This window comes from Mytilus edulis, chromosome 10, assembly GCF_963676685.1.
Source record: "Mytilus edulis chromosome 10, xbMytEdul2.2, whole genome shotgun sequence".
NCBI lineage: Eukaryota > Metazoa > Mollusca > Bivalvia > Mytilida > Mytilidae > Mytilus > Mytilus edulis.
Genome location: NC_092353.1, coordinates 52,215,300 through 52,225,518, shown reverse-complemented (window position 1 = coordinate 52,225,518; position 10,219 = coordinate 52,215,300).

Here is a 10,219-nt window from a genome sequence, read left to right as displayed (position 1 = left end):
TTTTTTCAGACTTTTAACTTCCTGTGAAAGAGAGAACCCGATGAGTGTGAACTCTTTTTTATGGATAAAAAAAAATCATTTTGAATATTGTCCATTTTGAAAATTACAAATTGATAGAAAAAGTTTTAAACATTTTGATAAGAAATTTGTCTTAAATAATCAAAACAATTACGTTGAATTTTCATGTTAAATTCATAGCAGATTTATTACTTACAGGCTCGACCATAGATATATGTATATATTGAGTGTACTTAAATGGGAAGAAACCCGATGCACATTTTTTGTTGCATAAAGTTGAGTATACCCTAAAATGTTCCTGTTCCCATATTTTGCAATGAAATTAGGTTTTCAACGACGGATAAAATGACTTATGTTTCATATCATGACCATTTTTTATTTTAAAAAAAATTAAATCCGAGTTTATGCATAAAATATTTTGTACTATTGAGAAGATACTTATATGCGACTGACATACAAGCGAAGGGCTTATCTATCTATACAACCAGGTCTAATCCAGCATGTTCTACATAAGAACTTGCCCTTACCGAGTCCGGAATGTGAAAGTGGTTTTCAATTCGTTTTATTTAATAATATTGCCATTTGATAAGAAACTTTCCTATTTGAATTTTCCTTGTTATTTTACATTTTTACATTAAATAAAAATTGTCGTTTGATGTTTAAATGTCTTAAAATCCGATCATTGTTTTATTTTTTGTATAAATACCATTACAGAAGCCAAAGAAATATTAATAATATAAGCTATATTAAACCATGATCACTGGAGGGGAAAAGTAAAACATATTTGTGTTTGGTGAGTAAACGTCTTAAAACACAGTTCTTGTTTATATACTTAATTGGACATTAAACGTGGCCAGCTACATTAACTCATATGTCCTTGGTTTATAATTTCTATTCTTTTTAACGTGTCATCAGAAATTATATGCTTATAAATACCTTTTTGCATATTTCCGCATTAAAAAAAGGAAACTATGTACAAACATTTCAACCCAAACTAATACTGATACCGTTATCAGCCATCCCTAACTCTAATCGTGTATATATAATGATTATACCAAAATCGAAAATATTATTTTGAGAGTACTATTTATAATTTACCGTACACTATTTGGAGTTATAAATGACTGTAAAGTTAAAAACTAATGCCTCTGTTCTAAAATAGAGAACTTTTTTATACACATTCGAAAAAAATTTACGGAAATGCATTTAGGAAATATATAGTTTATTATATTACTCTATTTGCAAAATAATACATATTATATTCCTCTATTCACAAAAAAATACTTCTCATTAATAAAAAGTTTATTTTTGCAGAAGAAATTAAATATGTATGACTTTTGAATTTTTAAGGCGCAAAAAAAATTTCATATTGCTTGAAATGTTTTTATCCAATAATGCATTTTAGGTTAGCAATCAAAGTTTTTATGTATTAACAGATGTCTATGAATACAAGGTCATTTGTTATGTTTTACGTTTCCGCAAATTGGCATTACTTTTCCGGGAAAAAAGATGACGTTTCCGGAAAAAAAAGTATACGTTTCCGCAAATAAATAACTTACTTTTCCGGAAAAAAGTAACTATTCCGGAAAAAATAAATTATTACTTTTCTGCAAATAATTAAGGCATACCTATTGATCGAAAGCAAAGCTATAATAAAAAAAAATAAATATTTATTAAGTTAAAAGTCATCATAACATGTTAGTAAAATTCATCATTAAAATGTATGAAAACGTATGTTCAAAAGTCAGCACAAATCTGATATATCTTATATGGGTCATTTTCAAAAAATGTCGAATTTTCAGTACACCCATGCTAAAAATTTTATTTTTAATGGAAATTTCAGTTGTAATGGTTTAAATGAAAGCTTGTCGGATTTGTGATTCAGAACATTAAGAATAAACACAACTTACATCTGTTTTGATAAGATTAAACTGCATTAAAGTCCGATTTTGGGGGTATTTGTGTGCGTACAGTGTCAGAAAAACACATTTCAAATGATTTTTTTTCGATTTTCTGATCGCCTTGATATCTGCAAAAGGGACTTTTTAAGAACGTTAATTATTACTCTAACGAAAACTTGTAGCTTCTTTATCATTGTATTTAACATATTATCTACAAACTAAATTCAATCAGCGTACGGGAGGTTCATGTCTATCCTGTTACCGCTACTTAAATCAGCCGTTAAATTTTGCTCCCTATGAATATTGAATTGATTTCAAAAGTGCAAAGTAATCTTAACATTTAATACGCCTCGTTTCTTCAACGACAGTGTAGAGAAAAGAAATTTCAAGACATTTAGTGAAAAAAATAGAGTGTAATTTTTTTCATGTCTATGCTGTTACCAACAATTTTGATTAATTACACCAACAGTATGCTTGTTAAAAGTGCAATAACGTGTTTAAAACCAAATTCATAATAGAAAACCATAATCACTTCACCAAAGGGAGTAGTTATTTCACAACCGCAATCAAAAACGAAGACATTTGTCTATCCTGTTATGTCTATCCTGTTACTATGGTTGCTATGGTTACAGTAACAGGATAGACAATTGTAGACAAAACATTGTTAAATTTTTTTATCTTAACATATAGATGCAAAAGGAATGAAATATTTCGTTGTTTGAACTCATCATAAGGTTATAACGTCTTAATCTTTCCAATTAAGCATTTGCATGTGCAATACTGATATCGGTAACAGGATAGACAAAAAGGTAACAGGATAGACTTTTATATAGTGATATATCAGAAACGTACGTTCCTGTTACCAATGAAATAAAGAGAAGGTAAACTAACTTATGAGGGATTTACTTGATGTTGGGTTTGTTTGAAAGGGTGAAAAAATGCCGAACAATATAAATTGCTATCTTAGACTTGCATTACTGGTGGTAATTTTTACAACCTTTGAAAACCAATTTTTAGGGGCATTTTTCAGTACAACCTGGAAAATTGGCAAATAATCTATTATTTTACAGAATGAATATATATATAGAAGTTTATTCTCTTATAAACCATTTAATTGGCTACGTAAAACAAGCTTATTCTTGTATTCTATTTTCCAAAAATTTGGGTCAAATACAGCCAAATTTTCAAAAATCTGCGGCAAATACAGCTAAGGTAATTTGTTCCTGGGATTAGAAAATCCTTAGTTTTTCGAAAAATTTAAGTTTTGTCAATTGGAAATTTATAAAAATGACCATATAATTGATATTAATGTCAAAACCGAAGTGCTGAATACTGGACTGGTGATACCCTCGGGGACAAAACGTCCATCAGCAGAGGCATCGACACAGTGGTGTTAATGGTTATAAAAGGTACCACGATTATAATTTAATACACCAGACTCGCGTTTAGTCTATATAAAAGAGGGACGAAAGATACCAGAGGGACAGTCAAACTCATAAATCGAAAATAAACTGACAACGCCATGGCTAAAAATGAAAAAGACAAACAGACAAACAATAGTACACATGACACACCGCAGTAAACTAAATAATAAGACGAATCCCACCAAAAACTAGGGGTTATCTCAGGTGCTCCGGAAGTTTAAGCAGATCCTGCTCCGCATGTGGCACCCTTTCGTGTTGCTTATTGGATAACAAAGCCGGTAAATAGTCTAATTCGGTAGGTTGCATTCATGAAAGGGAAGGGGGTTGTAGTTACGACGTACCAAACATATCCGATATCATTTGTGAAACGGTTATTCCATAACGGTAAACCAACTCGTGGTGGCGTCCGTAAAATTTACGAAGGGATGCTTTCAACTTCACCATTAGAACTCTTGTTTTAATAGCTTCCTTGTGAGCAGCAACCCGCTATCACGAAAATCATGATAGAAAATGAAAAAACGGGAATATCGTATCAATTGGGGGATATATACCCCGTATTCAGGTGCTGCTGGAATATTGCTACTTAGAATTGGAAAGTTCACAATAGGAAAGCTGAAATCATCTCTTTTGTCGTAAAGTTTTGTTTTCAACCGACCCTCATTGTCAATTTCCAGATGTAAGTCAAGATATGAGGCCGACTGAACTGTATCTGTAGTATCCTTCTCTCTAGTTCAATTGGATAGATGCGTTCCACATAGTCACCAAATTTTGAATCATTTAGTGATTTAAGACTCATCAGTGAAGCTCAGATCAAAATAGTTATAAAGCCAAATATGATAAATGTTTCGTGCTTCAGAGAATGATCGCATGTAATTGCATCCGATTTGGGTTTTCTTTTTAGCAATTATGTCTTATATAGAAAAATGTTGCATTGAGTTATTAAAACGGATATTTTCTTGTCTTTTAAGTTGATGTACTGCAATAACTCAGAATGATCAGTTGATAAAGATAATAATAATGTTTTCATAACCCCTACCTTAAATTTAGACTTTCAAATTAGTACGAATGTGTATTAATTTGATCCTGTCTTAACTGTCGGTTTGCTGCACCTGTAATCAGACTGGTCCCCACATCAAGTTTTTGATTGGGTTCGTATTGCTTGGTCTTTAGTATTCTATGTTTTGTCTCATGTAGTTTTATTTGTCTGTCTGTCTTTTATTTTTTTAGCCATGACGTTATTAGTTTATTTTCGATCTATGAGTTTAAATGTCGCTCTGGTATCTTTCGCCCCTCTTTTTGCAACATACATGTATGCTTATCTTAGATATCAGAGCCAAACAGATAAAGGACATGGAATCTGTCTTCGCCGTTGATACAGTGTATATACCCTCGAAATATATGCTCAGAGTTACAGCTGTAGAAATGTACATGGAAAAGTATATGTAGGTCAAACATGACATTTGTTTTCAATCTTTAACATGCTGACTTTCTCTCGTTTGAGATTTCATATTGTAACTTAAAAAAAAACTTGAGGTACTTTAATATTTTGACAGACGGCGGCAATATTATAGGGTTATTCCATGAATATTGGGGAATATTGTCCCGAGTAGAATTTTATATTTCACGAGCTTGCGAGTGCAATATATGTTCTACGAGGGACAATATTCCCAAATATTCATGCAATAACCCTTTTATTGTATAGCAATATAATATTTGAAAGTAAAAATTGGTTTAAACTAAGATTTAAACGTTGATGACGTCATGAATTTTGAAGATTTATTGCACTAGTGCAATATTAGAATTTATTGCACGCTAACTTTTGGTTATGTTCTGTGGGAAATATTATATTGCTATACAATAATAAATGTTGTCTGATGTTTCAATGATTAGTATGACGCCATCGTCCTTGTATGTGCCAAAATAGAATATAACATCTTTATGTTGCAATGTAGAAACTTTTCTATCCTTTATCTTACCCTTACTGAAAAATCAGCCTTCTGGCGACCTGTTGCGGCAGATCTGCCGCAAACACTGCGGTAAGGTTGCTGCAAATAGTTTGCGGCAACTTCACCGCGACTTTTTACCATGCAAATGAAGGTTGCGGCAGACTTGCCGCAAAGTTTGATAGCCTTAAATAGTTTGTGGTGAACTTCTGGCGAATATTTGTGGTGAACCTCTGGCGAACTTTGATAGCCTTATATAGTTTGTGGCGAACTTCTGGCAATTTTTGTGGTGAACTTCCGGCAAACTTTCAAAGCCTTATATAGTTGATGCCCTATGACTACCTTTATATGTTTATTCTTTTTTCAAAACTGTACCTCTTATTCAAAATGATGCACATGTGGATCAAAATTAATTATTATGACCAATAACTGATATTTACCTGCTCACCTTCTGATCAAATTAAATTTTTAAAGAAATGTGAAAGAGAGAAATTAAAGTTGTGACCACAATAAAAACAATGTAGGTACATGTATATTTATTAATTTACTCAGTGCATAATTCAGAATGAGCTGATAAATTTCGTAACAGATTCATATGTATGAAAAAATCAAGAACAGATCTGTCTTTATAAGGCCAATTATAAAGAAACTGGGATTAACATGATTTATAAGGCATTACAACATAAAGCATAAAATCATATCTAAAATATAAATCTGACAAATGTGATTAAACAATATAGAATTACAAATTGTTTTAAAGACCTTTCCTGCAAAACATCATTATCCACAAAGTTTAAGATTACAACTGTAATGATCTTTCTCTAAGGGCAAAAAGAGTGTAACACAAACGTTATTTCAAAATGGGGGTTCTTTGACATAATTTTTGTACCAATAATAGCAAATTAACATGCAAAAACTGTCTAAATTAACTTACAAAGAGATGATCAATGATGCAGGGCCTGTTCCAGGAACTAATTGAATCATATATAACTCAGACATCTATCATATATATAAACATCCATTTACTTTTAACATGAAAACACCAACATTAAAAACTCCCTCCTATTTCAAATTCAAAGAAGCAGGAAGTCTGATTTTAGTACAGGGAGCATGCTCAGTATGCTATAATGTTTGCGGCGAAGTTCCAGCAAACTTTAGGACTCCTTTAAAGTTTGTTTACAAATTTCCTTCAAATTTAAGAAAGTTAAGAGTTTGCGGCAACCTTGCGGCAAAATTTTACATATGTTTGCCGAAAGGTCGCTGCTAGCGGCGAACACTGGTGAACAACTTTCAGGTCTTCTGGCGAACTAAAAAGATTGCCGCAAGGTTGCAGCAATGTTTCTCTTTTCATAAGGGTAATCAGAAGTATGTCAAAAGCTCCAGCGAAACAAATAATTCAATTGACCTACATATATTACTTTTTATCATATATTTTCCCCATAAAAATTCAAATACAAATGTACATTGTTTTCTTTCATGAGTTTTAACAGATGTATTTATACATTGCAACTGGCATTGACTTTTGCGTTTGCTTTCTTAAAGTTGTCAAAAGCTCAAATTTCAGTTATCAGTTACTATTAACTACATGTAGTGCATCAGTTTTCGTATTTGCATATTACATCTTATAGGATAATATGTTATCAATTATTTTCTATAGAAATAATGCATGCATAGCTTTAAAAATATTTAAAACTTTTAATTTCATTCACCTGTGGACATTATTCTATTTGGCGGTATTTTATCCTAGGTTATGTTTTTTTTCTGAAATTGTTTAACATCTAATATTTTATTGATTTTATATTTACATTGTGTCATAGATCAAATTATTCGTTCGATGTATGTTCACTTGTGTTTATATGTCTTTTGACTGAGATAAGCCATTTCAATATATTTCATAGTGTGTATTTCTACATTTTTCTATGTTGTGATGTTACACTAGAGTTTCAGATAAGGGTGACGGTTGGTAAACCAAGAGTTCCAAACGGTGAAGTTAAACGATCCCTTTGTAAATTTACGGACGTAATCACGAGTTGGTTGACCGTCATGGAATAACCGTTTCACAGATGATATACGATATATTTTCCTTATGTTGTAACTACAATCCCGTTCCCTTTTCACGAATGTGACCTAACGAATTAGACTACGGGTTTGTAATATCATGAGCAACACAACGAGTGCCACATGTGGAGCAGGATCTGCTTACCATTACGGAGCACCTGAGATCACCCCTAGATTTGGTGAGGTTCGTTTTTCTTAGTCTTAAGTTTTCTATGTTGTGTCTTGTGTACTATTATTTGTCTGTTTGCCTTTTTCATTTTTAGCCATGTCGTTGTCAGTTTATTTTCGATCTATGAGTTTCACTGTTCCTCTAATATCTTTCGCCCTTCTTTTGGTACCTTTTAAAACGTATAAAACCGCTGCATTTGTTATCACCTGCCCTAAGTTAGGGACCTGATGTTTAGTAGTTGTCGTTTTTTTTTATGTGGTTCATAAGTGTTCATCGTTTCTCTTTTTTATATAGATTTTTCCCGTTTGAATGGTCTTACACTAGTAATTAGTGTGCCCTTTAATTTATAGCCTTGATGTTCGGTGCGAACAGGCCCCGTGTTGAAGACCGAACTTTGACCTATAATGTGGTTAACTTCATTGGCACTCATACCACATCTTCTTATATCTATTAATTTGGAAAATATCTGTACCAAAGAAGGAATATGACAGTTGTTTTCCATCCGTTCCTTTGGTTCATATAGTCGATGTGGTTCGGAAACTTGTTCAAACCTTTTTCATCTGTCGTCATACAAGTAATATAAACTTTTCCCCTCCACTATTCATGGTCTAAGATACATGTAGGTACTATTATATATAATATGTCGTTTTTATCTACTTCAGTATTTCTATAAATCATAAAACAATCATCTTTTGTTTAAGAGGAATAAACACTAAACGACTATCTTATCGTTCACTTCCAATGTTCATGGTTGGATATAGGTTATATTATTTATATTTCTCTTGCATTTGTATTAGTGCGTTCTTTTAGAACATATAAAACAAAAATCCTATTTTTAAGACATTTTAACATCAATGATCATGGTCTAATTCGGATCATGATATTTATGTGTTCGCGTATTTATTTTTGTGTTTCTTTACAACACAATCATTTTCAAGCCGTTTAAGCATCAAACGACCCTGCAATGATCGTGGTCTAATAATATAGGGGGGGGGCTAGAAGGAGTCTTATCCCGATTTCCCTGTTTTAATATCAGAAAATCCCGAAATCCCGGACATATTTTGTTAAAAATTCCGATCCCGATAAATTTGTTCCAAAATGTAAAAGTTTAAAGTTTCAATGCTTACGATTTAAACGTCTCGGATATGATTGATGTTCAAAGTCTTTCAGCGTAACCAATCCGAATATGTATCATCAATATTACTGTGACGTCAAGCTGCATATAAGCATTTTTGTTCACATAAATCTTCAGTAGCCAGTCAGAAAATTGGCCAAATTCCAGTTCAAGTCAATACAAGAATTTGGCTTGATAAGAAACTGGATGCACACGTTTAGGGGAAAAAAGGGGGGTAAGGTTTTGTATATATACAACTTTTATAAAAAAAATCAAACGATATTTTCAAGTTGATTGAATGAATACTTATTAGTACTATAACAGAAAGAGAAAATTTTCTACATGCACCTATTAAATTTGATCTTTCAGTTTGAAGGAATGTTTTCTCGTGATCCCATTGATGCTGTGTATAAATGGAAAAGTTTATTACTTTTCCTTTGTCATCTTTGTATTGCCATCCTATCTTTGTATTTAAGAATTGAATGCTTCTTTTTGTAACTTCATTTGGGTGTAAAAGCGTTGACCGATGTACATTTTGTATGAAGCGCGGAAGCGCTTCATTCAAAATATGTGCGCACGGTCAACGCTTTTACAACCCTATGAAGTTACAAAAAGAAGCATTCAAAACTTATAATTACATTTTTTTAGCCAGGATCATGAAACAACGATTTTTATCAAGTTTTTATTTAATTTACCTGTGTACTTTATTGTTGGACCTCGTGTTATCATGAATGAACAGTTTTATTGTGTAATGCAATTACTTAAGGAATAACATGTGATATGCAGTTAGCCGATCAGAATAACGTATTATAATGAAACATACATCTAATGTAATTATTAACATTTGTCCCCATCCTTTCTTCACAGGCCGATTCATTAATTCCCCAATAATTGATAACATATTTTTTAAATTTGTTTAAGTCAGTGAAGCTTTCGCTGTCCTTTAGCACAATGTTTGTTTTTTTCCTTAAGGAAAGGCAAAGAATGTTCGTCTTTGTGGAACAACAAAAGGGCTCTAATTGATATAATTTGAGAATCTTCTGTCATGATGACTTTCAAAAATGCATCGTCTGCTACAGAAAGTTTATAATATGTAATTAAATCAAAATCGTTTAGTTAACGGTATAATTGAAGACCTGATCCGAGCTCAAAGCTTATCTCTAAACTTACTGTTACATGTACTCTTATTGATTTGATTAATTGTTGGTTGGGTAACGTCCAGTGGCAAATACTTCATGCATATTCAGGACGAGAATAAGTTCACAATATATACAATATGTAGGTCTTGTCATAATAGAGGCCCTTTCAGGGAATGATGGTCGGAGATATTTGGACTGCCACTGGAAAATGAGGGTAGATTGGATAGGGACAGAAATTATTCTGACCGACGTGACTGCGAACTTGATACATCCCGCACAGCCAAACGGACGCCCAACTTCAGCAAGCGTGTTACTGCCGGTCGGGAGAAGACCAAGTCAACTCAGTCACCCTTGGGGTTTACATGTAGTCTGATCTGGATCTACTCTGTTTCTAGATGCGATTCTGATTGAAGTATAATGAAAATAGCACTTTTATCTGTCCAAGGTACAGTT